Source organism: Oncorhynchus masou, chromosome 17 (assembly GCF_036934945.1).
Source record: "Oncorhynchus masou masou isolate Uvic2021 chromosome 17, UVic_Omas_1.1, whole genome shotgun sequence".
In the NCBI taxonomy this organism is placed as follows: Eukaryota; Metazoa; Chordata; class Actinopteri; order Salmoniformes; family Salmonidae; genus Oncorhynchus; species Oncorhynchus masou.
The window spans coordinates 24,083,559-24,110,991 of record NC_088228.1 but is presented as its reverse complement, the minus strand read 5'-3'; the positions used below and the strand labels follow the sequence as shown (position 1 = coordinate 24,110,991).

The window sequence follows — 27,433 nt, the reverse complement described above, 5'->3', positions numbered from 1 at the left end:
GCTAAACATAGAAATGAGGGACATAAGCTCATTCACATGAACAGAATATAACATAGTAGAATATAAAGTATTTAAAAGCAATCATAGATAGTCATGTATAGGCTATTATTAAAACTGTTTTTTCTTATTGGTCTATTTCCATATAGGCAGATGTTTACGAATTGCTATATAATATGCTTCACTTTCGTTTTCTTTTTGCTTAGATTCATTTCTCATTTCCCTGAACTAGGAGGCCCTTGCTTGTTCCATATACAGTATGTCTCTCGGTTGACTTGATTGAGAACGGTGCAAAATCTAAACAGATACAATAACATGAGATGGAATTGAAACTTTGCTAATTAATGCAAGCCATATCAAGTACAGAATATGACATGACATTGATACTGCTCGACCAATGATGAGGCCTTATATAAAAATCCCAAAATCTTTCCACATTCCCCTCTTCAGTCGATGTCCTTGTCCCACCACACTTCAGAAAAAAATATTCAGCAAGCTAAAAAAAGAAACTTGCAATGTACAGCGAGCTGCGTAAAAAGTCCAGGACCATAAAGTACAATTTGTTCATAAATGTCCTCATTCATACTAGGTTGTTTTTTTGCTCACATTGGAGCCTTATAGTAAAAGTCACTGTTAAAAGTTCAATGTCTGCAGCAAGCAGCAGTTCTCATAGGTCTTCAGAAACAGTGATGTTATCAGAAAAAAATATTGTCAAGCCATGCAGACAACTTATTTTTTAATACATTAGTGTGCTTCATCTTTTTGTTCTTCATAGACAACAGAGAGTCTGTTCAATCTTTCCTTGACCTTCCACCTATACTAGTCACATGCTTGTTTCACAAGATGGAGATAGACTTCCATCCAGAACTATGTGGTTTTCCTTTTGGCTGTTGCCTGCCTCTCCTTCACCGTTGCCAGCAACAACCACTTCCTGAGTTGTGCAGTTGGTTGATTTAGGTGACAAAGGGCTGAAGACAGCGGCCCTGTCCATGTGATTTCCCCTGTGGCTTAAGCTGGAAGGCTGACCTTCGCCCTCCAAGCCCTTGGCTGCATCCTCGCCTTGGCCTGACTCTCCTGGAGCCCGTGGGCTGGTCACTGGGACCTGGCCTGGGGGTGGGGAGGACTGGTATCCTTGTGGAGACAGAGTAGCACAGGGAGGCGTTGACGGCATCTCTGCCTGAGATTCAATGAAATTCACTTTTAGAGCTTTCGTCTTCTGTGGGTTGCCTCTGAGAGAACTGCGGATGTTTTCGACGCTCATGTCAAAGCTTTGATTATCCTCCCCCTGTGACGCCCTCTCTGGATTGCTTGAGACAAACTCATAAAGACCCTCCTTGATGATGGTAGCCGGCGGAACTTTCTCTTTGGTTTTTGGTTCCATAGAGCTGATCTGGCTGAGGTCGAGGGGGGAGGAGGTGCCTTCCGTCCTGCTACGTTAGGGAGGAGGGCACTGCTTTCTGCCACACTGAACTCTGTAGTGCAGCTGGCGAAGCTGTCCACGCTGGATGGGCTCCTGAGGTCACCACTGACTCGTTCCCTAATTAGGGGGGGCTTTAGTCCAGAAGACACCACCCTCATTTCCATTTCCTCCTTAAGCTTCTGTCCTTGTTCATGTGGAGCACCCGAGCCAATGTTGGCAGTGGTCGTCATCTTGTTGTACATCTCCTCCAATATCTTGGCATTCAGGTGCTGTGGGCTGGTTCTTAGAGGATTGACCCTATCTGGAGATCCCAGTTGAGCAACCTCTTTATACCTCGCCTGGGATTTTGGACTAACCTCAGAGATGCCTTGCCTACTGCTCCACCTACTAGGTGAGAGATGGTTATCCATTGGCCGTTTCTCGTCACCTTTCTCTACCATAACATCCGTCAGCTCCATACTGCGAGCGAACGCATCCTTCAGATTCATAGACACAATACTGCCATTCCTCTTGGCCCGCTCCAAGGCCTCTCTCCTCTTGATGGCTTTCTCCTGTCTCTTCTGCTCCCTGTAGAACTCTGAGAAGTTGTTCACAATGATGGGGATGGGCAATGCAATGACCAACACACCTGCAATACAGCAGAGCCCACCGACTATTTTACCAAGAAGAGTTTGTGGATAAATGTCCCCATAACCTACAGTTGTCATGGTAATGGTAGCCCACCAGAATGAAGCAGGAATACTAGTGAATTTGGTGGCATCTTCGTCTTTTTCAGCAAAGAATACCAGGCTGGAGAAGATCATGATGCCCATAGCCAAGAACAATATCAACAGACCCAGTTCATTGTAACTGCGCCGAAGGGTGAACCCAAGGGACTGCAGTCCAGTGGAATGCCTGGCCAGTTTTAAAATTCTTAGGATTCTCATGATCCGGAATATCTGGACCACTCGTCTGACATTCTGGAACTGCAGAACACTCTTGTTGGATTCGGTCAGGAAGAGAGTTACATAGTAGGGCAGGATAGCGAGTAAATCAATGACGTTCAGTGGGCCTTTGCTGAACTGCCACTTGTCAGGAGAAGAGAGGAAGCGGAGGAGGTACTCCATCGTGAACCAGGCGATGCACACAGCTTCAACATGCGCTAGGCTGGGATTGTCATTGACCTGTCCAAACTCATCAACGACTTGTAGCTCCGGCAAGGTATTGAGTGATAATGAGATTGTTGATAGAACGATGAAGAAGACGGAGACAAAGGCCAGGAACTGAAAGACAAAGAAACAAAAAAAATAGAAAATGAGTCATGATCAGATAGCTGAGACAACTCTTATTACACACAAACATCAGTGTATGTGTGTGTGCGTGCATACTGGTTACTTATTCTAGTTAACCTGGTTTCTCAGGACTAAGCCTTCCTTACTAAGATGGATGGAAAACATGAATTATGTCTTCAAGTGAACAGATAGTAATTGAGATTGATATTTGCTCACATTTAACGATGCCAGGAGGATCATTAAGAGCAGGTGCTGTATTTGCAGCTAAAAATCATCAAGCTGTAAGTCCACAGCGTACTGTGCTTAAGGTCTAGTGATGTTGTTTAAGTAAATCAACTGTACTGCACCTCAACTGTCATTTTTGTCTTCATTAGCTATATTGCCTAGGCCAAGGGTTGTTCTCCCCATGCAACCACTTAACTCTACAGTGTCCTGGTGGGGTGGTCTGACAGAGGCATCAGACTTGTAAGGTGCCCTGACCTCAAGTGAGAGATTTCTTAGCGCATCCAACCATAAAGTAATTTTGATATTGCTGGTAAGTTACTTAGTTACTTAGAATACTTAGTTACTTAGAATACTTAGTTACAGTACAGTATTCACTCAACACCACTTACACCAAATTTGTCTTATTTACTACACAACATCCTTTGATTAGATGGTTCTACAACAGTACATGTCTATATACTGTACTGTATAAGCCAATGGATAAGGTGATGTGAACAATACCAGAAATGGTTGTGTAAGGCACAGATGAGAGAGCAGAGGGCAATATTTCCTTACATCCATCTAAATGTGGGCGGCATCAGAGGCTCTATTATGGATTGATAATCAATGTTTAAAGCAGATATCCTCTCAACTCTGCAGCACATTGGCCACTCCTTCCTTAACCGAAGAAACACTCAAATCAGAGATATCTGATACAGGAAACAAACAAATCACCACTTATTACATCAGTTAATTAACAGCATATAGATTTCTGTCTGCTATTTCCTCTATGTCATGGTTCTAAGAAGTCTTTGTCAACGTCCATTATGCTCAGGTTAAATTAGCACTAACATGTGTAAATAACAAAGGTTGTTGTAGGTCAAACCTGTGAGGTGTGTGTGTGTGATTGCGTGTGTATGTTCACTTCTTCATCAAGACAAGGGCACAGGTTTAGTTCCCTGTGGAAATAATCCAATTCTTATCATATCTCTCTTAGCTATCCCTGGTCGGTCCAGCCGCCCTCCTTCCCTTCCTGGGTCCCCAAGGCTGTGACGCTGTCATCGCATGGGCCTGACCTCCCTGCAATACTCTCTTAATCACGGCTATAGAGGAGAATTAACCCCAGGTTACAAAAGAGTCAGACACCATAATAGATCTGCATCTCCAACTCCTGTATAGAAACACAATCAGTTGTGATTAGCAGACAGAGCCCAAAAACTATGACATGAGAATACAGTATCTGTGGGAGATTCAATCACACAGACAGTGAAAGACAAAGAAAAAGTTGCCGGTTTCATTTGAACTCGTCTTAAAGGATTCACAGGTGTTTGAATAAGATAACTAATTCAATAGAATGACAGTTCCCTCATTGCATGTAATAGAGTTAGAAGTAACTTTTCAAGATGTGATCATTACTTTGCAAATAAAATGCAAGGACACATTTGCCTACACAAGGTATATCCAAACAGGTCGGGCAATACTGTAGTATTTAGCACAGTTGATGTTCACATGACAACCTTGCTGCAGTGCTGCAGGACGTAACACGACTAATTGACATAACTGTGACCGCTCTCCACATCTCCAAGTGCTTTATGCAAACAAGCCCAATTTGCATATTGTGAAATGAGCAATACTGTATGCGTGCAACAAAAATGTGAGAGTATGAGCTTAAGTCTCAATATTGGCATAGTGGCTGTATTGGCAAGCACCTGTAGTGTTTCAGTGTCATTAGTCCTTTAAAATATGAGTGCAATGAAAGTGAAATGCAGTCTTGCCAGGGACAAGTGGGGGAGCTCAAATGACTGGCTTAGAGAGCTATTGATGAGACTCTTGGCCTTGTGAGAGATGGCTACACAGAACAATCCCTTTCTGGAGGGGTTTCCCCTCATCCCATGAAGCAAATGCAAATCTAGAGTTTATAACCTGTCATGGATTCTCTTATCATTTCAAACATAAATATAATAGTTGTAGGCTAATACCTGCTATCTTTTAAGTTCCTGCATATAGCCTATAGCCATACATACACGTTGTATGGATCACAATGCGTTGCGTTAAATCAATGATTATGCACAATCAGCTTTCTATGCACAATATCCTGTCTGCGGCTTGCATTTTTAGTGGGTGTGTTCGGAATGACAATGTTGACTGAATAAGAAGTATCAGATTATTGGTTGATTCTTCCTGTTGAGGAAAGAATGAGTAACCACTTCTAACCTCTCTCTATCCTTACTATAGATAGCCACCAAATCCTATTACAATTATCCTGAAATGTCCTCCTCACAGAGACAAGCACATGCTGAAGCTCCCATACTTATGGCCCTCTGGAGAAGGGGAGGGTTCATACAGACTTATTATACCCACATCTATATATTAAGTGAATAAATCACAGATATGTTAAAGAATGAAAAATGTCCAGAAGAGCACCATAGGTGACTTACGATGGAGAGTGGCCATAGCTGTGACAGCCTGTCGATGCCACGTGAGTCACTGACAACCGCCTGCATCCGTTGCCAGCTACTTCTGAGAAAGCCTCCTGCCAAGACCGAGCCAAGGACTAGCTAAGAATCTACTCTATCACACCTGAGCACTGATCCATCAGGCAAATGGACACTCTATAATCATGATATACTGTAGGGTAGTTTTGGCTTGTAAATATAAAATCAAAAAGTGTGCTTAAAATGAGCCACAACTGGTGGGAAAACATATCTGTTGGTTCCAGTAACAAAGTACCGTGATTCATACAAGTATTGGTAATGCTGATTTTTCTGAGCAATTATGTGGTTAGTAGCAATGGGTAGGCCTACTTCATGGTATTTTGATAGTTATATAGTTGTCATAGCGCCTAGTGGCAGCCAAGGCAGAGGGCTAATGCACATTCTGTACATATATAATCATATTTAATGCATGCAGAGTTGGCAGTGGGACAGTTTGCCATTGCACAGGAGGATACTTCTGAACAGGGCTTTAACCAGGGTTTGAGTTTTAGTGAGGTCCAGAAGGGGGTGGTGTTTTTGACATTGAAGCTAATTTACTGCATTCTATACAATTAAAACACTTTAAAAATGCTATTTGGAGAACAGCAAAAACAAGGTAAAATTACCCCAGCCATTATCACCTCGGCTGCTGTGGGTTCTATCATCTCAGTCAATCTACAAAAGCCTATTATTTATACAATTGTAATGTTAAACCCCTGAAAGGGGAGGAAATATGATTCACACTGACACATAGCATCAGCGACTGTTGTAATGATGAATTGCTCTTTACCTAGATATCTATTTTGTTAAAATTGCATAGCGTTCACATTTGTATTTCTAGGCATTACTAATGAAGCTCTGGACACACAGACATCAATGGAGCACATAGATTTTTTTTATTAAGCTTTATTTAACGAGGCAAGTCAGTTAAGAACAAATTCTTATTTTCAATGATGGCCTAGGAACAGTGGGTTAACTGCCTGTTCAGGGGCAGAATGACAGATTTGTACCTCATCAGCTCGGGGATTTGAACCTGCAACCTTTCGGTTACTAGTCCAACGCTTTAAACACTAGGCTACCCTGCCGCCCGATTGCTGCTTTCACAATAATTATTACAATATTACTTAAGATTCTGTATGAATATCAGTGATGTAATGGTAAAAAATGGTAAGTAATGGATAAGACGAACAACCACCGATATAAACAAAAACGCATTACATTATTATTATACTGTATTGTTTGCATTTTGATTATATTTTAATGTAGGCCTATAGGGAAGATAGGCCATGTGGAACCGTTCATATTGAAACATATCTTATTTTTTGAGTTCCTAACAGGGGACCCCCACACGGGGCCCTGTCCCCAAGTTTGGGAACCATTGTACTAACCTCTCTCTCTGCTTGCTTCCTCCTTTTCTGTCTCCTATGCTTCCTCCTGCATGCATTGTAGCCTGCCTCAGCCTCACCACTGAGATACACAATACTGTATGTGTTTTGATACACCATCCAAAGTGTAATTAATAACTTCACCATGCGCAAATGGATATTCATCAGGTGCTTTTCTTTGCGAGGCATTGGAAAACCTCCCTGGTCTTTGTGGTTTGTGTTTGAAATTCAATGCTCGACTGAGGGATCTTACGGATAAATTGTATGTGTGGGGTAGTCATAAAACAATCATGTTAAACACTATTATTGCTCACAGAGTGAGTCAATTTAACTTATTATGCGACTGGTTAAGCAACTTTTTACTCCTGAACTTATTAAGGCTTGCTGTAACAAAGAGCTTTTCATTTTTAATTAATTTTAATTATTTTTTCGAAAAACATCTGTTGTGTGTAGACCAGTAACAAAACAAATGTAAATTTAAGCCATTTTAAATTCAGGCTGTAACACAACTAAATGTGGAAAAAGTCAAGGGGTGTGAATACTTTCTGAAGGTACTATATCTATAAGCGACTACCAGTTGTGCACTCATTCCCCTGAGAGTCGTTTTTTGTTTGTTTGGGTGATGTCTGTAGACACGGCAGGAGATCATTTAAAGATGACCTTTTGTCCGGCATCTCACAAACACACTGTCAGCAGCACCTCTAGTGTTGCCTACTTCTCCAGTGAGCCGTTTGAGAGAGTGGTGAATGTGCTGCTAAAAAGGCAAATCCGGGAGTCAAATCCAGGGGACGCAGGCGAATATAACGAACATTCCACTGTTCATGATTCCACCATTTCACAAAGAGGCGTGATTAGCATTCTGAGCTTTGATCAAAGCTGTGACTAACATTTAGATATTGACCCATAATTAATTTTCTTTTTTGTGTACAAAATATGTATACTTTTTTATTCTAAAAATTACAGAAGTTCAGACCTCGGTGTCCTCATAGTTACAGCCATGCTTCTGAAGTAAGGAGTGGGCTGTAGTCTGTGGGGAGCTCAAACTTCACCGGATCCCAATACAGAGAAGCTGCAGACGGCGGAGATGCACTGATAACATTGAGCTGCCCACCTATCTGCCTGCCCTTGGACATGCTGACCTTACCACCATCTCCGCTGACCATCTAGCTATGAGCGTCTAGATCCTCTCATGACCATAGCTGCCCATCCGCTGGAGGCTTCGAGAAGCATTCAAACAGATTTGATCGATCTGATCTAGCATATTTTGTAGCCTATATTTCTGTCTAATACTTGCTATTGTTTATTTTGCTGAACAAGCGCTTCGAGATTTTGTGAGTAAGAAAAGTGCTATAAAAGTTTAAAAATAATAATAATGATAATAGATAATCAGTAGCTACCTTCAGGTAGTATCCATCATACTTGTGCTTGGTTTGATGAATCCTAAGGGGGGAACGTAAATACCTATGTAACAACTATTTTACTACAGTTCTAAGTAAATACCAAAGAACCCAAATAATTTGAAAGATACCAGCTGTAAGAACATTAGAAACACTTTTAACTGAAACTACTTCAAAGAAAGGTGTCTCACATTACACTACAGAGACCTAGAGAGGGAGTCTGTCATTGTGTGATGCAGAGGGATGGATAAGACAAAGCCTCTGAAAAGCCTTGGCTGTAGCCATCGCGTGATGCAGGGATTGTCTCGGGCATGTCAGGATGAACACCCAGTCTGGCCACAGTCATGGCTGCTGAGGTCAAATCAATGGTCATGCAGCATTATGCCTATTGGCTGTGATGGCAGAGCTGCTGGAGGTCTCATTGGTCAACTGTGACCTGAACTATCACCCACACAGGTGAGTCAAAGGGCAATTGGGATTGAGTTATATGAAAGTCCATTTTGTCAACACTAACTAATGTGGCATAATAGCTGCCAAATGGGACACTGAGGTCAACATTCATCATTACACGATTACATGACTTTTCTGTGAAAATCACACTAGTGGGCCACTACCATGTGTCTTTGTCTTCTCTATGAAAAAACATGGCATTTATGTCATTGAGAACACTACACTCTGCCTTCTTCAGCAAACACTCTATAAACTATACCCTCACAAATAAAAGAAAAAATAATAATACAAAAATTGCTAACTGACATTTACTCCTGAGTTGCTGACCTGTTGCACCCTCTATAACCACTGTGATTATTATTATTTGACCCTGCTGGTCATCTATGAAGGTTTGAACATCTTGGCCATGTACTGTAACACCCCTCATAGCCTGGTTCCTCTCTAGGTTTCTTACTGGCTTCCTGCCTTTCTAGGGAGTTTTTCCTAGCCACTGTGCTTCAAATCAAATGACAATTTTATGGGCTTTCCTCTGACATCGCCTATTATATAGGTCCTGGATTGCAGGATGCTTGGCACCAGTGATGTACTGGGCGGTATGTACTACCCTCTGTAGCGCCTTACGGTCAGATGCCGAGCAGTTGCCATACCAGGCGATGATGCAACCGGTCAAGATGCTCTCAATGGTGCAGCTGTAGAACTTTTTGAGGATCTGGGGATCCACGCCAAATCTTTTCAGTCTCCTGAGGGGGAAAATGTTTTGTCGTGCCCTCTTCACGACTGTCTTGGGGTGTTTGGACCATGATAGATCGTTGGTGATTTGTGACATTTGCTGATGTAAAAAGGGCTTTATAAATACATTTGATTGAATGATTGCTATGTGATATACTACCAAAGCACTTAATACAGATTAATTCACTCATGGGCCTTGCGTGCGTGTGGTGCATTTAGATATAGTCTAGGTCGACAGACATCATTGGTGAGGTTGTGGGGGTGGAAGGAGCAGGATTAGCTTCCTCCTGACCTGATCTGTCGATCTGCAGAAACGTAATTACGTGAACAGTGATCTGGATACAGAGAAATCGCTAGCCCACGTCTTGAGAAGATTCCAGGGCAGGGCATGCGTGTGCAAAGAGGGAGCGAACGCCAAAGGATCAGCAAATACTCTGCCACAAAACAACTTTGTGACTCAAGTGTAAGGGTGTTCGTTGATACCCTGTGAAACAGTCATAAAACACCTGAATTGTTCTTCTCCTGCATTACATCCTGGATGGTTTTATCCTCCAACAGTCCTGACAGACAATCTTTACCCACTAAAAGAGCACTGTCTGTTGCTGCCAAATCTCTCATTAAGCACTGCAAATGACAGTCTCCTCTTTGGCCCTGGAGCTCTCAGTGGAGTTGAACAATTACCATTGAGACACATTGCTGTGTTTTTATTGAATTTCTAAAAAGGAACTAATAAGGTGAATTATAGACAACATACACTAAGTACATGTACAGAATATGTTACAGTACTTTATTACTTTCTCAAATCAGATATGGTTATGGGTATCTACAACAGTTATTGTACAGTATTACCATATCCGCCCATAGTCTTGTACATGAAATACCTTTTTCACAGCAATAACAATTTACAATGTTCCATTTGGATAACATATATTTTCATATAACACTACAGATTACATTTTTTTTTGTTCCCTCAGGGGACAATAAAGTAATTTGCATTTGAGGTCAAATAGATGTAGCCATGTTCTGTATTTAGAAACGACCCTTTGGATATTTTAAGATCCAACAAAGGAATCCATTCCGGGGACCCAGTCTAAGACCTTTGAGTATTATACTCTGCTAATCCACATTTTCATTCAAATATGCTGCAACACTAAATCCTTTTATTCATACACAGAAATCCCTCAAAACAAAACCAAGAGTATGATGATTGATCATGACTCAATCTGAGCATGATGCTCTATGTTTATGAGTGGCAGAGGTGTCCAATACATTAGGTGAGAGGTGGGACTGCGGGACAATGGGGCTAGTACACAGGCTGAGCTGCCTCTGCTGTGTGTCTCTCTGCCCCAACCAGGCTCCATGCATGTGTGACCTGGACCGGCATGGTGCAGTCCTTGGGAACATCTGGCTACTGAGAGGTAAGCAGATTAATTGAAAGATCTGGATTTCCCTCATTAAGCCCTGGCCAGGTCTGTCCTCCCACTCAGTTACGTTTAGCTCTTGGTTTGCTGCTAAACTTCAAACAAAGGCTCCCAGGAAACAGACAGAAAAAAATCCAGGGAAGATTGTTTGTTGAGGTTCAATCAGGCAAAACACAGGGATTTGTCCAGCTATAATCTGTGACAGGAGTTTGGATTTACAGCAACATCTGAGAGGAAATGAACACGTGTGGAAGGCAGAGAACTGAGGCTTAACATCACAAATGTTATGGTGATGACATAAAAGAGAAACACCACAGGCAAACAGTGTTACGGTTCCACACTTGCCTCAAACCGACCTCACCTCAAGTCCAGTAGCATTATCGTGATCTGACTGCCAAAGGCTAAATGTAATCAACTAAACAAATTCATTGAGATGAAAGTATGCCTGTAAAATGTATGCCAGTACACAGCCAATAAAATGAATCCTATATAAAATATTTATTCTGAGCCAATAGCAAAATGGCTGACATACAGAACCTACTTCCTCCGAGGCATACAGGCCATACAGCAAAGAGCCCACAGCTTATAGATCTGATAGACAACGAGACAAAAAAGCAACAAGACAAACAACACACTGTAAAATTCCCAAGGAAAAAGAAGGAAATACCACCTCAACGCAAAGGATGTAAGGCTTGAAGGTTAGATTATTTCTGGCAAACATTATCACTGCTGCAGGCCGTCCTCGGAGGGGAAACTAACTCGGCAAGGAAACCCAAGAACGTCTTGATCAATATCAGGAGGTATTTATGGAAAAGTGACATGGGATATATTGGATTGGCTGTGTTTTTATATGGGAGATGTAGCTGGAACCAACCCACCACATTTTTCAAGGAGCTTCTGCTGAGTAAGGGACGCAGTGAAGGAGTGCCATTTAATTGTACAGGCCATTGTACAGCAATACCAACTAGAAAATGGTTATATAGCCTTCTAAAGACCATTACTACACCAATATCAAGCCTTATGTGTTTGTGTGTATGTATGTGTATATTTTCACTATTGATTAAGGATGTACCACTGGATTGTAATTAAACCTAAAATATGACACTTCCTTAGAAGCATAATGACACAATTTTCAATTATCAATAGACAGTGAAGCTGCATATAGACACACGTTTTTTAAAATCAATATAACATTGCAGTATCAAGACAATTTGTATAGATTTCACTGTTCATTACTATGGTGACACACACCATGCTATTACCTCCCAAAAGAGGCTTTATTTAGACCATGTTGGCTCAGGCTACTGTTTCTGACTGTGATCCATGTAGACCAGAGCCCACTGGATTGTGCTCAGTGAGTTGCTGATGGTGGGATGGTTTCTCTTTGTGTGAGGGGAAAAGGGAGAAGGCCATGATTACAGTAATTAGTCAAATAGATGCGCCTGATTGGTCATCACGACGTACAGGCCAACCGCAAGCTTGGTAATTAAGGTGACATGACCATGTGACAGATTCAGACGACGTGATGATTGGGCAACCTGTAATTAAACACAGTGTGTAAACTGAACTGATATTTAACCAAATAAAGTAAATCAAATATCCAAGGTATTATGTTTTAGGGACAAACATTGGATCCTGCAATGGCTACATGCACACCACACACTATCGCATGGAGAAGAACAGACTGCCACAGCATGCTTACACATGTTTTTTTAATGTGATGTTTGTGTCATCTGCTAATGCAGAGCTAATTTGCATACGACATACAACTATAATAATTTGGTATTTTATTAGGATCCCCATTAGCTGTTGCGAAATCAGCAGCTACTCTTCCTGGGGCCCAGACAAAACATGACATCATATATAACACTAATAAACAAGAACAGGACTACATACATTTAAAAATGGCACACATATCAAGACATACACACAATATCTAGGTCAAATAGGATAGAGGCGTTGTGCCGTGAGGTGTTGCTTTATCTGTTTTCTTATACCAGGTTTGCTGTTCATTTGAGCAATATGGGATGGAAGGGAGTTCCATGCAATAATGGCCCTATATAATACAGTGAGCTTTCTTGAATTTGTTCTGGATTTGGGGACTTTGAAAAGACCCCTGGTGGCATGTCTGGAACAGATTACCCTGTTCGTCTCATGTGCTGTAGGCCTACAGCCTGCCGACTGCCATCAAATAAATCATATTACACTCACCACCCTCAAACCATGCAATCAATTTTACACTCTTAGAAAAAGGGGTTGTTCAGCTCTCCCCATAGGAGAACCCTTTTTGGTTCCAGGTAGAACCCTTTCGGGTTGGAACCGAAAAAGGTTCTACCTGGAACCAAAAGGGTTCTAACAGCAAACAAAAGGTTCTACCTGGAGCCAAAAATTGTTATTTAAAGGGTTCTCCTATGAGGACAGCCGAAGAACCCTTTAAGGTTTTAGATAGCACCTTTATTTCCCTAAGAAAGAGTGTATGATTTTTTAAATGAACACCATTTCTTTTTTTCAAGTACAGATATAGGATGTTAGTTTGATCAAATTCTCACAGCAGGAAAATAATCCTGCAGCAATGGATTATAATTGTATGGATTATAATTAATGAACATTTTTGTAGAGGTTGAAACATTTTTGTTAGGACAAATCAAAGTTAAAAATGTTAAGTGGATATTGCAAACTGTAGAAGCCTTTTTAAACCTTGAATACAACCCGCTGGGCACAAAGTCATTTCAACATGGAAATTTGGGTAAGATTTGGTTGAAACGTTGATCAATGAGCTTTCAACCTTTATTTATCCACTCAAAAAGACAGACAGAAATTTGTTGAATTCTCAGTGTGTTATCACTATGCTTACAACCATACAGTCATGGCCAAAAGTTTTGAGAATGACACAAATATGAATTTCCACAATGTTTGCTGCTTCAGTGTCTTTAGATATTTTTGTCAGATGTTAATATGGAATACTGAAGTATAATTACAAGAATTTCATAAGTGTCAAAGGATTTTATTGACAATTACATGAAGTTGATGCAAAGAGTCAATATTTGCAGTGTTGACCTTTCTTTTTCAAGACTTCTGCAATCTGCCTTGGCATGCTGTCAATTTTACTTCTGCGCCACATCCCAACTGATGGCAGTCCATTCTTGCATAATCAATGCTTGGAGTTTGTCAGAATTTGTGGGTTTTTGTTTGTCCACGTGCCTCTTGAGGATTGACCACAAGTTCTCAATGGGATTAAGGCCTGGGAGTTTCCTGGCCATGGACCCAAAATATCGATGTTTTGTTCCCCGAGCAACATAGTTATCACTTTTGCCTTATGGCAAGGTGCTCCATTATGCTGGAAAAGGCATTGTTCGTCACCAAACCGTTCCTGGATGGTTGGGAGAAGTTGCTCTCGGAGGATGTGTTGGTACCATTCTTTATTCATGTGTTCTTAGGCAAAATTGTGAGTGAGCCCACTCCCTTGGCTGAGAAGCAACCCCACACATGAACGGTCTCAGGATGCTTTACTGTTGGCATGACACAGGACTGATGGTAGCGTAGGGGATTCATCAGAGAAAATGACTTTACCTCAGTCCTCAGCAGTCCAATCCCTGTACCTTTTGCAGAATATCAGTCTGTCCCTGATGTTTTTCCTCGAGAGAAGTGGCTTCTTTGCTGCCCTTCTTGACACCAGGTCATCCTCCAAAAGTCTTCGTCTCACTGTGCGTGCAGATGCACTCACACCTGCCTGCTGCCATTCCTGAGCAAGCTCTGTACTGGTGGTGCCCCGAGCCAATTTCAAGTCTTGCCATAGATTTTCAACCTATTTACAACAAGCCCAAACTGTAACTAGGCCACTCAGGAACATTCAATGTCGTCTTGGTAAGCAACTCCAGTGTACAGTTGAAGTCAGAAGTTTATAGACACTTAGGTTGGAGTCATTAAAACTCATTTTTCAACCACTCTACAAATTTCTTGTTAACAAACTATAGTTTTGGCAAGTCGGTTAGGACATCTACTTTGTGCATGACACCTGTCATTTTTCCAACAAGTGTTTACAGACAGATTATTTCACTTATAATTCCCTGTATCACAATTCCAGTGGGTCAGAAGTTTACATACACTAAGTAGACTGTGCCTTTAAACAGCTTGGAAAATTCCAGAAAATGATGTCATGGCTTTAGAAGCTTCTGATATGCTAATTTACATAATTTGAGTCAATTGGGGGTGTATCTGTGGATGTATTTCACGTCCTACCTTCAAATTCTGTGCCTCTTTGCTTGACATCATGGGAAAATCAAAAGAAATCAGCCAAGACCTCAGAAAGAAAATTGTAGACCTCCACAAGTCTGGTTCATCCTTGGGAGCAATTTCCAAACGCCTGAAGGTACCATGTTCATCTGTACAAACAATAGTACGCAAGTATAAACACCATGGGACCACGCAGCCGTCATACCGCTCAATATGGAGGTGCGTTCTGTCTCCTAGAGATGAACGTACTTTGGTGCGAAAAGTGCAAATCAATCCCAGAACAACAGCAAAGGACCTTGTGAAGATGCTGGAGGAAACAGGTAAAAAAGTATCTATATCCACAGTAAAACGAGTCCTATATCGACATAACCTGAAAGGCCACTCAGCAAGGAAGAAGCCACTGCTCCAAAACCACCACAAAAAAAGCCAGACTATGGTTTTCAACTGCACATGGGGACAAAGATCGTACTTTTTGGAGAAATGTCCTCTGGTCTGATGAAACAAAAATAGAACTGCTTGGACATAATGACCATCGTTGTGTTTGGAGGTAACAAGGGGAGGCTTGCAAGCTGAAGAATACCATCCCAACTGTGAAGCATGGGGGTGGCAGCATCATGTTGCTTTGCTGCAGATTGGTGCACTTCACAAAATAGATGACATCATGAGGCTGGAAAATTATGTGGGTATATTGAAGCAACATCTCAAGACATCAGTCAGGAAGTTAAAGCTTGGTCACAAATGGGTCTTCCAAATTGACAATGACCCGGCAAAATATTTAAGGACAACAAAGTCAAGGTATTGGAGTGGCCATCACAAAGCTCTGACCTCAATCCTATAGAAAATGTGTGGGCAGAACTGAAAAAGTGTGTGCGAGGAAGGAGGCCTACAAACCCGACTCAGTTACACCAACTCCGTCAGGTGTAACTTATTGTGGGAAGCTTGTGGAAGGCAACCTGAAACGTTTGAAACAAGTTCAACAATTTAAAGGCAATGCTACCAAATACTAATTGAGTGTATGTAAACTTCTGACCCACTGGGAATGTGATGACAGAAATTAAAGCTGAAATAAATCACTCTCTCTACTATTATTCTGACATTTCCCATTCTTAAAATAAAGTGGAGATCCTAACTGACCAAAAACTGAGAATTTTTACTCTGATTAAATGTCAGGAATTGTGAAAAACTAAGTTTAAATGTATTTGGCTAAGGTGTATGTAAACTTCCGACTTCAATTGTATTTTATTTGTGACATGTTGACATAATCCTGTAGTTTAAATTTCAACAACAGTTAACTTTTTTTCAAATCCAATGTCTTTTCGGTGTAGATTTCATGTCACAATACGTTGACAAATGACGTTGATTCAACCAATTTGTGCCTAGTGGGAAGTTTGCATTTTCAAATTAAGATCCTACATTTGTACATTTAAAGCGCATTTATGGATTGCATTATCTTGACTTTCCAGTGTTCATTACAGAGGATCATCTCTGACTCATTCAATCTGCACCCCTTCCAAAAAGTAGCAAAATCACATTACAGTAGATCAAACTACTGTACAACAAATCAAGTCGCCTTTGTTTGGCAACTGAGTAATATTGAACAACCTCACCGAAGAGTGTAACTGATGATTCACATCTGAAAAGGTCCAGATGGACCTCTGCCATAATGGAATGAATTTCTCTCAAAGTTGGTATAAATCTGGGATAAAAAGGTGAGTCGTCATTTGAAAGGTTTAACCAGCAGTTTCTAAAAAGAGAGGGGATGGCTCATGCTTAGAATTTTAACAACTGGCTACTGTAGTGGAATGTGAAGGGCATTTAAATGACTTAACACCACAATGTATACTGTATATGTAGTAACACATAGTATGAGAAGTGATGGGATTATTGCTTCCCTGGAGATAGAAAATCAGCTAATTGTGGCTTTTAATATCAAGGTAGTTGCAGATTGAGGAGAGGGGAAGAGGGATGAGAAATAGTTATATAAATGGCAGCAAATTACCACACAGATGCCTGTGGCATTTTCCTGTGCCTCACACTGCCATGCTTGGGTACACGATCTGAAGGCAAAATGGATTATGCTGAGAGGTGCAGTTTACTTGCCAAGACTCAAAATCCCTCATCCAATATATCAATAACAGGATAACATCCTTGATGTGAATATACTTATATATACAGTAAATGCCCAAAATATCAAGAGCACTTAAGTTGGGTAATGTGATAGGAAATCAATCCATTTCCATTTGAAAATGGATAATAAAGTATTGCTCTGAGTTGACCAGGTACCCATGGACATTTTGTTGACCTTTTCTATCCAGTGGTAATTGAGGTGGATTGAAAGATGCCTCTCATTTTAGATTGAGAGGTAGACAGCTCTCAGTGGGAGATAGATTTCTGTTCAAAACAATCATGTGCAGGCAAAATCTTTGGAGAACAGTTTCACCATGTACAACATTCCAATCTAGTCAAGGCTAAAATAACCCTGTACTGCTATAGTACATGTCCAGATTGCAACAACTGAGCCACATGAGTTACAGGTGAAAAACCTGTACCTCTATTTGAGAATAATGCCCTATGACATATTCAGCTCCAATTGAAGGTCAATTGACATAAATGGGTGAAAGAATCCAATTTAAAAGACAACACATTTGGGAAAAACGATTATGCTATCCAAGCATTCTGTCTAACCTGCCAAAGGGACAAATTAATCTCACTCAAGCTTTTTAATCATTCTTCAAGATTAAATTGAGCGTGATAAGGAGACATGCTCCTGCCGTCTGCACTATCTCACAGTCATTAACTCAAATTAACCAGTGGGCACTCAACCTGTATCTATTCAACAAGTACCGAACAGGAACTAATCATGAAGAGAGGAGACTGCTTTTACGTCATTTGTTAATCTTATAGCAGCAGCCAACCCAACTGCAGTAATTGCTTAACAGCTCTACCGCACATGTGACCCCCGCCCGGGCCGGTCGGCATATTGCAAACCCAGCTCGCTGTGAGCCAGACGGTGTGCAGCCTTCACAACAGTCTATTTGCAGAAGCAGCCTGGGTCAAACCCCCAAAGAAGATTAAGTCTCACTTCCATCACTCCCTACAGTACTGAGCCGCACAACCAGGCCTCAGCAAAACTAGGGACACACCCCATTATGTAGTAGGCCTACCTGTATGAGAACCTGATTGCTGTCATAGCATATAAAAGTATGTTAAAACTGACTGATGTGTAGAATTGAGGAGGTGGCGAACAGTGGTAGGACAGGTAGGACTGGTAGGACAGGGCAGGACACAGTAGGCTGTAAGCAGCTGACACTCACATGGAAGTCACACACGCTCTGTGTCAAGGAGTTATTCACATTTGCTAAAGTTTTCAATGTTTGTTTGTATCATTGGAAAATCACACAGAATTATCTTTTGAGACCCATTGGAAAGTTGTTTCCAATATTTTCAAAATAAAACATTTTGATTCTATACGCATACCAAATCAAATACTGTACTGTAATAAACTGGAAATAAGATTTGACAGTATTGAACAGTAGCCTCACAAAATTGTGAATGACACTTCTTCTGGAGTAGTAATTTGATTTGGTCAAGCAAGGCCCCTTTCCGTTCCTGTCAGCAGTTGTGTGTGATGTCATGACAAGAGCCCTGAGTGGATGCTGTGTCATTGTGCGGACTCACAAAATATAACTGACTGGGAGCCAACCATAACATACTGCTCTGTTGTGACAGGCTGGGTATCCCCCTTGACCACTCCTCCGGTATCTCGAGTTAGCCACACACACAGCCAGTGTCCTTCCCTGTGCCTTATGCTTTTCCATGTCCTTTCTCAGGCCAAAGGAGGCAACACACCCTGGCATTACCCCTGTGCTTTAAGCACTCCCTAAGCTCCATGTGCTAGTTAGTGCTACCCCCATGCTTCCTTCCACAAGCCAACAGGATCTTAGTGTCTGTCATTGGGGGGTAAGGGATGCCCTATCTTACTTCACTGTTCACTTAATCGTTACAAATCACCAAGCTCATTTCACAAAGACCTTTGGTCTGATGTCACTGCACCCATCTCTGGGTAGTCAGGTGTCAATGTTACAGTTAATAAATACAGTACATGTATGTGAAGTGGAACATGTTTCAGGTTTTGGAGCCCGTCAGCTTGAATTAGATGATGTCCATAGTGACTCAAATATTGCACAAGGACAAAATTCAATTAAAAGGATTGCCCCGTCGGCAGTTGCCCATCTGATTGACAAAATCAACTCAGCATTGGTCTCCATTCATCCATGTTTCTCCATGCAGGCCTATATTAAAGTCACATGATGTGACCACTGGTACAATTACTACCTTGCCTAGTCAAGGAGCGACCTGTGATGTCACTCTGATGAATGCGATCAGGAACTGACGCCAACCCTCTGAGCAGAACCTAGACAACCCCTACATAACACGTGTAACCAATGTTCATAAAACACACTGCAGTCTGTTGAGTGTCCTGCCAGTTTACTGAAGCAGGATAATGGGGACTGACCCATGTGTGAGCCAACAGTGGGTTCCCCTGACCATCTGTCACCTCCAGCACCTCCTCCTAAAACATTTTCCTATCAGGCCTACTGCTAAAACTCCTAACAGACACTAACCACCTCCTCTTGAATTAGGTGACTAAATGTTATTAAAAGAAGATAAAAATGTGTACACTGCGCTTACTTATATCACTTGTGTTTATCAGCATAACAAAATCTAGTCTCCCTAAAACTCCAGCATGGTTCTTCAGAAAACCTCCTGTTTATACCATTTGAAGTTGGCAGTGGACTGAACCATTAGATGCTTTAGATTTTGCCCATAGAGAGGACAAATGTGCAATTGTGGGAATACAATGCATTGCACTTCCCCACTCTAGTAAAAAAAAGAAGATAAAAGCATGCACATTAAACTGTTACTAATGGGTCAATTGACTGCTCTTCTTGGACTGAATTCTGGGAAGCACAGTACACATGGTGTACCATTGGGAGTGTGTATGCAAGACAATAAATAAAGCTGTTGTCTGTAAAATATTATTTAACACTTTATCACATTAGACAGATTCATATAAGACCTTAGTCCTGGAGACGTATATCCAAGAACTAACTTGAACATGAATACCAAACCATAATACCTAACCTTAAACTACAGGCATTTGGTGCAGGAGTTCATATGATCAACTGATCAGCATATACTAAAATTAACTACACTAAAGAAAAATATTAACACAACATGTAAAGTGTTGGTCCCATGTTTCATGAGATGAAACAAAACATCTCAGAATTTTTCCATATGCACAAACAGCTCATTTCTCTCAAATTTTGTGCACACATTTCTTTACATCCCTGTTAATTAGCATTTCTTCTTTGCCAAGATAATCCTTCCACCTGATAGCTGTGGCATATCAAGAAGCTGATTAAACATCATGTTCATTACACAGGTACACCTTGTGCTGGGGACAATAAAAGGCCTCTCTATCATGTGCAGTTTTGACACACAACACAATGCCACAGAGGGAGCGGGCAATTGGCATGCTGACTGCAGAAATAACAACCAGAGCTGTTGCCAGAGAATTTAATATTAATTTCTCTACCATAAGCCTCCTCCAACATTGTTTTAGAGAACTTGGCAGTACATCCAACCGGACTCACAACTGGAGACCACGTGTATGGCGTTGTGTGGCCAAGCGGTTTTGCTTACGACAACGTTGTGAACAGAGTGCCCCCATGGTGGCGGTGGGGTCATGGCATGGGCAGGCATAAGCTTCAGACAACAATCACAATTGCATTTTATCAATGTCCATTTGAATGCACAGCGATACCATGACGAGATCCTGAGATCCATTCTCGTATGATAATTCACTGCCTCATGTCAGAAGGATCTGTACACAATTCCTGGAAGCTGAAAATGGCCTAGTTCCCAGCATACTCACCAGACATGTCACCAATGGAGCATGTTTGGGATGGTCTGGGTCGACATGTACGACAGCGTCAACCAGTTCCCGCCAATATCCTGAAACTTCTCACAGCCATTGAAGTGGAGTGTGACAACATTCCACAGGCCACAATCATCAGCCTGATCAACTCTATGCGAAGGAGAGGTGTCATGCTGCATGAAGCAAATGGTGGTCACACCAGAAACTGACATTTTTTTTATCCATGCCCCTACTTTTTTTTTTTTTTTTTACAGATGCATATCTGTACTCCCAGTCATATGAAATCCATAGATTAGAGCCTAATGAATTTATTTCAATTGTCTGAGTTCCTTATATGAACTGTAACTCAGTAAAATATTTGAAATTGTTGCATGATGCGTTCAAATTTTTGTTTAGTATACATGTATTGGTTAAGAGTGCAAAATACTGTGCATCAATATACAGCATGTGTGATATTATTCATATACTGTATTTGTTTAATGTATCATCTCAACTGTACAACACACAGAGCAGTATGCACTAAGCACACATTAACCATAATCTTCCGGGTTTTTTCTTATCTGATTACTTCATAGGTTAAAAGAGGATTAAGCTGCTGGTGGCACAATATTCTCCTCTACTGTTTTGATTGAGTTGGAAGTAAAGAGATATCTAAAGACAAATTCAAATTGGGACACAGGATCTGTTATTAATAAACTAATTGATCAAATTCCATATATCTGATATATTGAGATTCACTTCATATCGAGTTTTGCCAGCAGCTGAACTGAAGTTGAAAACGGGTTAAGGAGGTCTAGCCCCTACAGTACTCCCCTACTTTACTGCAACCAAGATCATATATTATGAGACTACATTATGAAATTAGAGAGATTCCTGCAAGCAGCTATGATACCATGGGATGGGATGGATTTGAACTGACCCATAGTCAGTAGGCCTAAACTCAACCCAGGTCAACGCTTTGGTCTTACCTTAGCAGCAAGAGAAGAGCTTGGCTTCTCGAGGAGGTCCCACAGCTTCTGTCTCTTGTCTGGACAACAGCCTTCTTCAGGCTCCTCCCCGTCCTTTTCTCTGAGCGACTCGGCCTCCCTCCTCAACTCCTCGTTCATCTGCTCCTTCTTCTGGTGGTACCTGGCCTGGCAGCAGGATTCCAGGTAGATCTCATCTATACCCCAGTAGTCGAGCTCCTGGCCGAAGGACAGGGCGCACATCTCCTCCATCATGTGCAGCTTCCCTGTTCTGTAAAAGTTCAGAATGGAGGAGAATGCCCCTGGGTGCCTATCGAAGAAGTATTCATTATCAGTCAAGCTGTAATCGTCACAGATCTCCATTAAGGTTTCGTGGGTATTGCAGTCTCTGAGTTTACCCAGCCTGGTCCTGGGGAGACGGTCCAGGGTCCTCCATAGGACCTCGTGGACCAGCCCCCCAACATTGATGCGGACTCTTCTGGATCGAGCCTTAGTACGGATGATGTCGATCGGCTCTGGTGGGAGTGAGCCTACAGGACGTGAGTTGCTTTTGGGGATCCCGAAGCTAGCTCTCTCCGCCATGATGGTCACAGTTCAGGTGTTATGCTAGGTCAGGTCAAATCCACTGACCCCTCAATTAGGATTGGGCCCAACAACTTTGAATGTGAGATGAACTTCAAACCGGTTTCCCCATGGCTTCAACTGAAAGAAAAAAAACGAAAAAAAAAAACAGGGACACTAATTTTACCATTAGTTGAGGACAAATGTGCATCTGAATGCATCATCATTTTTGAATCCCTGATTTTAAAATATCCCCATCAGTTTATAATGACTACATGTAAGCAGTGACATAATTGACTAACTAGTGCTCATCAAGCCTGGTCATGGGGACCCACAGGGTGTGCATGCTCGATGTGCCCAGTAGGCCTCAACTAATCAGCTAATCAACACGCCCTTGACTAGTTAAATCAGGTCTGTTAGTATAGCATGAAAATCCAGACTGAATTATTATCCTTTGCGTGACTCAGTCTAGATTTCCAGGCTAGTGTTATTACATGGCTGGAACAAAATCCTACACACCCTGTGGTTCCCCAAGACCAGGATTGAAGAACAATATAGCCAATCCATTAAATAAATGTTATGTGAGCTCATGGTATTGCAGAACCACCCTGAAAAGTTATTCTTTATCAAATAAAATAAAGAGTGCTCTATGCATTGAAGGCAATAGACCTAAGATTTAATTGTGTTGGCTTAAGTTAACCATAAATCCCACCGCAAGTAGCCTATTACACTTAGCTACACTCTTAGAAAAATTTGCTATCTAGATTTTAAAAGGGTTCTTCATCAGTTCACATAGGAGAACCCTTTGAAGAACCCTTGTTGGTTCAAGGTAGAAACCTTTTGGTTCCAAGTATAACAATGTTGGGTTCCATGTAGAACCGTTTCCACAGAGTGTAGGCTACTGTTCATGACTTCATAATAGCCTCCAAGCTATTTATACAGGAAACTCTAGGGCACTCGTTTTAACCAATTTACACTAGATTTGGAAGGTGTCACGTGGAGGGTAAATTTTACCCAACTCTGTCTTGATATGTCTTGATAATAAGGCACTTTATTATAGCCTAGGATAAATTCTAAGAGGTAACATAGTTGTACTTTATCACCCCAAGGTTACTTATGTAATACACAGAAAACCTCATTCAAGATCAAATGGAACCAATATATGATTTGGTATCCTACCCAATATACCATATCAATTCAGTAACCTGAACTTTTCAAACATCTTATCTGGTAATCAGATCCTTACTGATCCTGTATTTCACTGTAATCAAACATAATTTATTTCACATTTAGTCTATTATGAACGTCTTTGCATTTTACACAACCTAAATAATAGAGCAGTAGATAGCCTAAATAGATAAGATATTATTCTTTTTAAACAACATTTCAGAAAATATATGAAAAGTGAACATTTCAGAAATCTAATAAGCCTAATAAGTCTAATATAAGAAGTCTAATATAGCTAATAATAGAAGTCTAATATAGCCTAATAACAATCCGTGGCCTACCTTTTTGTATCACTCTTATCTTTCAAACCAAACTCCTCTCCCTCGAAGAGAATTGAAGAGGCAGGTTATCCGTGATTAGGCTACCCTCCCATCCGACTAGTACCGCAAGCCGTCTGTAACTGGAGTAGAGGATATCTTCCACATTTTATCTTTGTCACATTTAGAAATAAACAGAGAAATATCGTCCTTGTAGTGAGAAAATACTACTACCAGTAGTAAAACTGCAAACGACGCACTCCATGGGGATATGATAAAAGAGGTTGCCCTCGGATATCGAACATGTAAAAATAAACGGATGAGCGCACCATAGGGCTATCTGTATAGCAAGACGCACAGGATCGAGTAATAGGGGGGAGCTTTTTTTCCACCCGCTGGCTGCAACACAGCCCGGAGGTGAAAGCTAATTGGATTGAGATGTACATCACCAAGGACAGCTCCAGATCAACGAGAGCGAGCCCGGGTAGATCTACGAACTCTACTCAGTGCAAGACCTGTGTCAACGAGGGAGGTTCCATGTTGTAATGTTCTAATGTCTAGTCAAGCATTCAAAGTTTTCCTGAAGACTTTGATAAGAAAAAAAAGAAAAAACACTGTTGCGGTTGAATGAAAATGTTAGCCTATACATTTCGACTTTTGGAATAGACTAGAACTACTTCCTTTTCCTCGTAAAGTTATGTAGTGTTACATTAGTCAGAAATAGGCTAGTATTGCCCAGACAAAAATAAAGCATAAAGTATTACAAATAAATCAGTAAAGTAAATGTTTATATATTTATAAGTCGTTATGGGAGCAAGAAGACCAGAGAAGAACCAAACCAACACTGTCCCCATGGGCGAACAGGATCTTCTTGGCTCCATGAAAATGTTAACTACGTATGTACCTCAATTATACTGAATGGAACATCTTTATACAAAATTCAACCAAGTAAGGCTCGTTATAAAATAATGGGATCAAAGAATCCGTGCTTGAAAATAACCACAACATAACTATTTTTACAGTTTGCACATGATGAATTCCAATGCCCTCAGTTTGTTCCTTAAAACAGTACTTTCTGACTTGTCACCTGGGATGAATGATATGATAATGTGTATTTTGGAGTTGCCTTTCCAGGCTCACCAGACCAGTTACATTACCAGGCTGCGGCAGGGACATCCCACATCCTCAATACAATAATAGATTGGGACTCCTCGTCCTTCCTTAGTACATTGGAATATGTAGACCATTATCAGCCAGGGAACCTAAATATCTCACGTTAGAGGTTTATTCTAGAAGGCTATTTCTGGTGAGCAGCCAGATGCAATCTGCCGCTGCCACCTCCAGCCAAGGGGAGGGTACCCTTTAGTGATGGATCGTACGCCGCAACAACGGCTCTTTTTGAATCGCTCTTTTTGGTGAAAGTTGGGAACCGAATTACATATGTGAAAGAGCCGTTTATTTGGCTCCCTGATTTGCATACTGTACTGTTATTATTGCTTTTTGAGATTCAGACATGGATTATCTGCAGATAAATTATAAAAACATCATCTGAAGATGGTAATTCCTCATTGCAGGAACAAAATATTGAGGAGAGAGCCACATTCTGGTCCACACCATATTAGATTTAGGCATCCAATATTGGCCTACGCTACCTCTGTAGCAGGTTGCTGGCAAGATAATAGGGACAGGTCATTCTTCCCTAAACCAAATGACAAGTCACGACAGTTTTCCAGCAAAGGTTACAGTAGTCTACTGCTAGTATGAAAACAGCATTGTTCCCCACACAATGTTTAAGATCTGACTGATAGTGGGGACATTTGATGACTTCATAACGGAGAAGAGAAATAGCTGTTTCAAACGTGACCACAAGAGGGGGTATGTTGCTTATTCAGAGAACAAAATATGTTCCACAGTATAAGCATATAAACTACTACTTTTCTCTGTAAGAACATTATTTCGCATTGACAAAGTTTGACATTCAATCCAGTGGCGTACTTACATTACCACTAAACAAATCTGTCTGATTTTCCATTGACTCCTGTCTTACCCCAGTAAAATTAATATGAAATGATAGTAGAAAATTCCACTAAATTAAATACCTTACATTATTATTTCATTAAATGCTCATAGTATCATACATTTTAAAGCAATGTTTCATGACATTTATGACTAGGAACTCTGTACAGATGTCGGTTCTTAATTTGATCACCCTGTTGCAGGAGAACATGTAGTGTATTTAAGATTTAAAAGCCTTCTGAAGTTTGTAATTTCCACTTAGAAATTTCAGACTATATTTACCATTACGAAAAATGTATCAACCCATAGAAATGTCCATTAATTATAATCCATATAATAATTCACATTCCCTGTTGCTGCAGGATTCTTTTCCTGCTATAGAAAACTGGTTCAAATTAAGATCCTACATGTGTATGTGTTGGGACATTTATAGCTCAACTATATTGGCAATCAATCAAACATAGTAACACATTTCCAATTAAAAACACAATCAACTAGATGATGGCCAGGGACCATGCTAACCAAACAAATATTGACTGTGATTGGACTCAATAATAGAGCTCCCTATCTTTATTGAACATATTCTTGAACATATAAATGGTTCATTGCCCAGGTTCCCAAAGAGAATTGTTTCAAGAGAAAACATGAACGTCTTATGAAAGTCATCATATAAAATCATTTTAAAAAACAACCATGAAGCCCGAAAAAGAAAGGACATTTACGAGAACCAAAATGTGTACTTCAACCATGCTCTACCAAGGTTTTCCAGCACACAGCTTTGGCCTACTACAGTAGCTATGTTAGTCTATTTGTATTTCCAACAATGTGTAGGCAGGTTGCTTAGGATTCAAACCTTCTCAAACAGCCTAATTCATATGCTCCCACAATAATATGATTTGTACCTCATACATTACTCCATTTTCAATCTTTTCTTCTTATTATATAAAAGCAAGCTTTGTTTTTATACTTACAAGACCATCAGGCTTGATTGAGTGAGCTGTTTTGTCTTGTAGTAATGTGGTGCCTGCCTGTAATTCCTTAAACATTTATTTTATGTCATTGAAAAATAAAAATAAATCATAACATCTTTTTTCGTCAGTAGGTACCCAACGTAATAGGCGGTGGTGTGTTTGACACAGTCACTCATATAGATATAGAGGTCTATAGGGTCTGTCTGCATTCCTTATTTCTATAACAGTTAGCTTACCTATGTAACATTGACATACTGTAACCACTTGTTTTTCAAACATGGTCCTGTTTTATCAAATGGGCAATTCATTACCGCTGTAAAATGACTATGTAGCTTAAAGTTGTGTATTGTATTTACTTTTGCAATAAAGATGACGCTACAATAATACACATTCACAAACCAAACAAAAAACATCAGCGGCAGACCTGTGGGCGAAAACAGCGCGTTGATGAGAAGTCGACGAAGAATAGCAAGAATCGTGCAAACTAACAGGCAGGCCACAAACAGGCAAATAA

General features: G+C 40.7%; 1 pseudogene; it reads right to left on the bottom strand.

Annotated features, from left to right (window-relative positions):
• Nucleotides 1-718: 718 nt before the first annotated feature.
• Nucleotides 719-22,532, bottom strand: LOC135558182 (potassium voltage-gated channel subfamily B member 2-like; annotated as a pseudogene).
• Between the last annotated feature and the right edge of the window lie 4,901 nt (nt 22,533-27,433).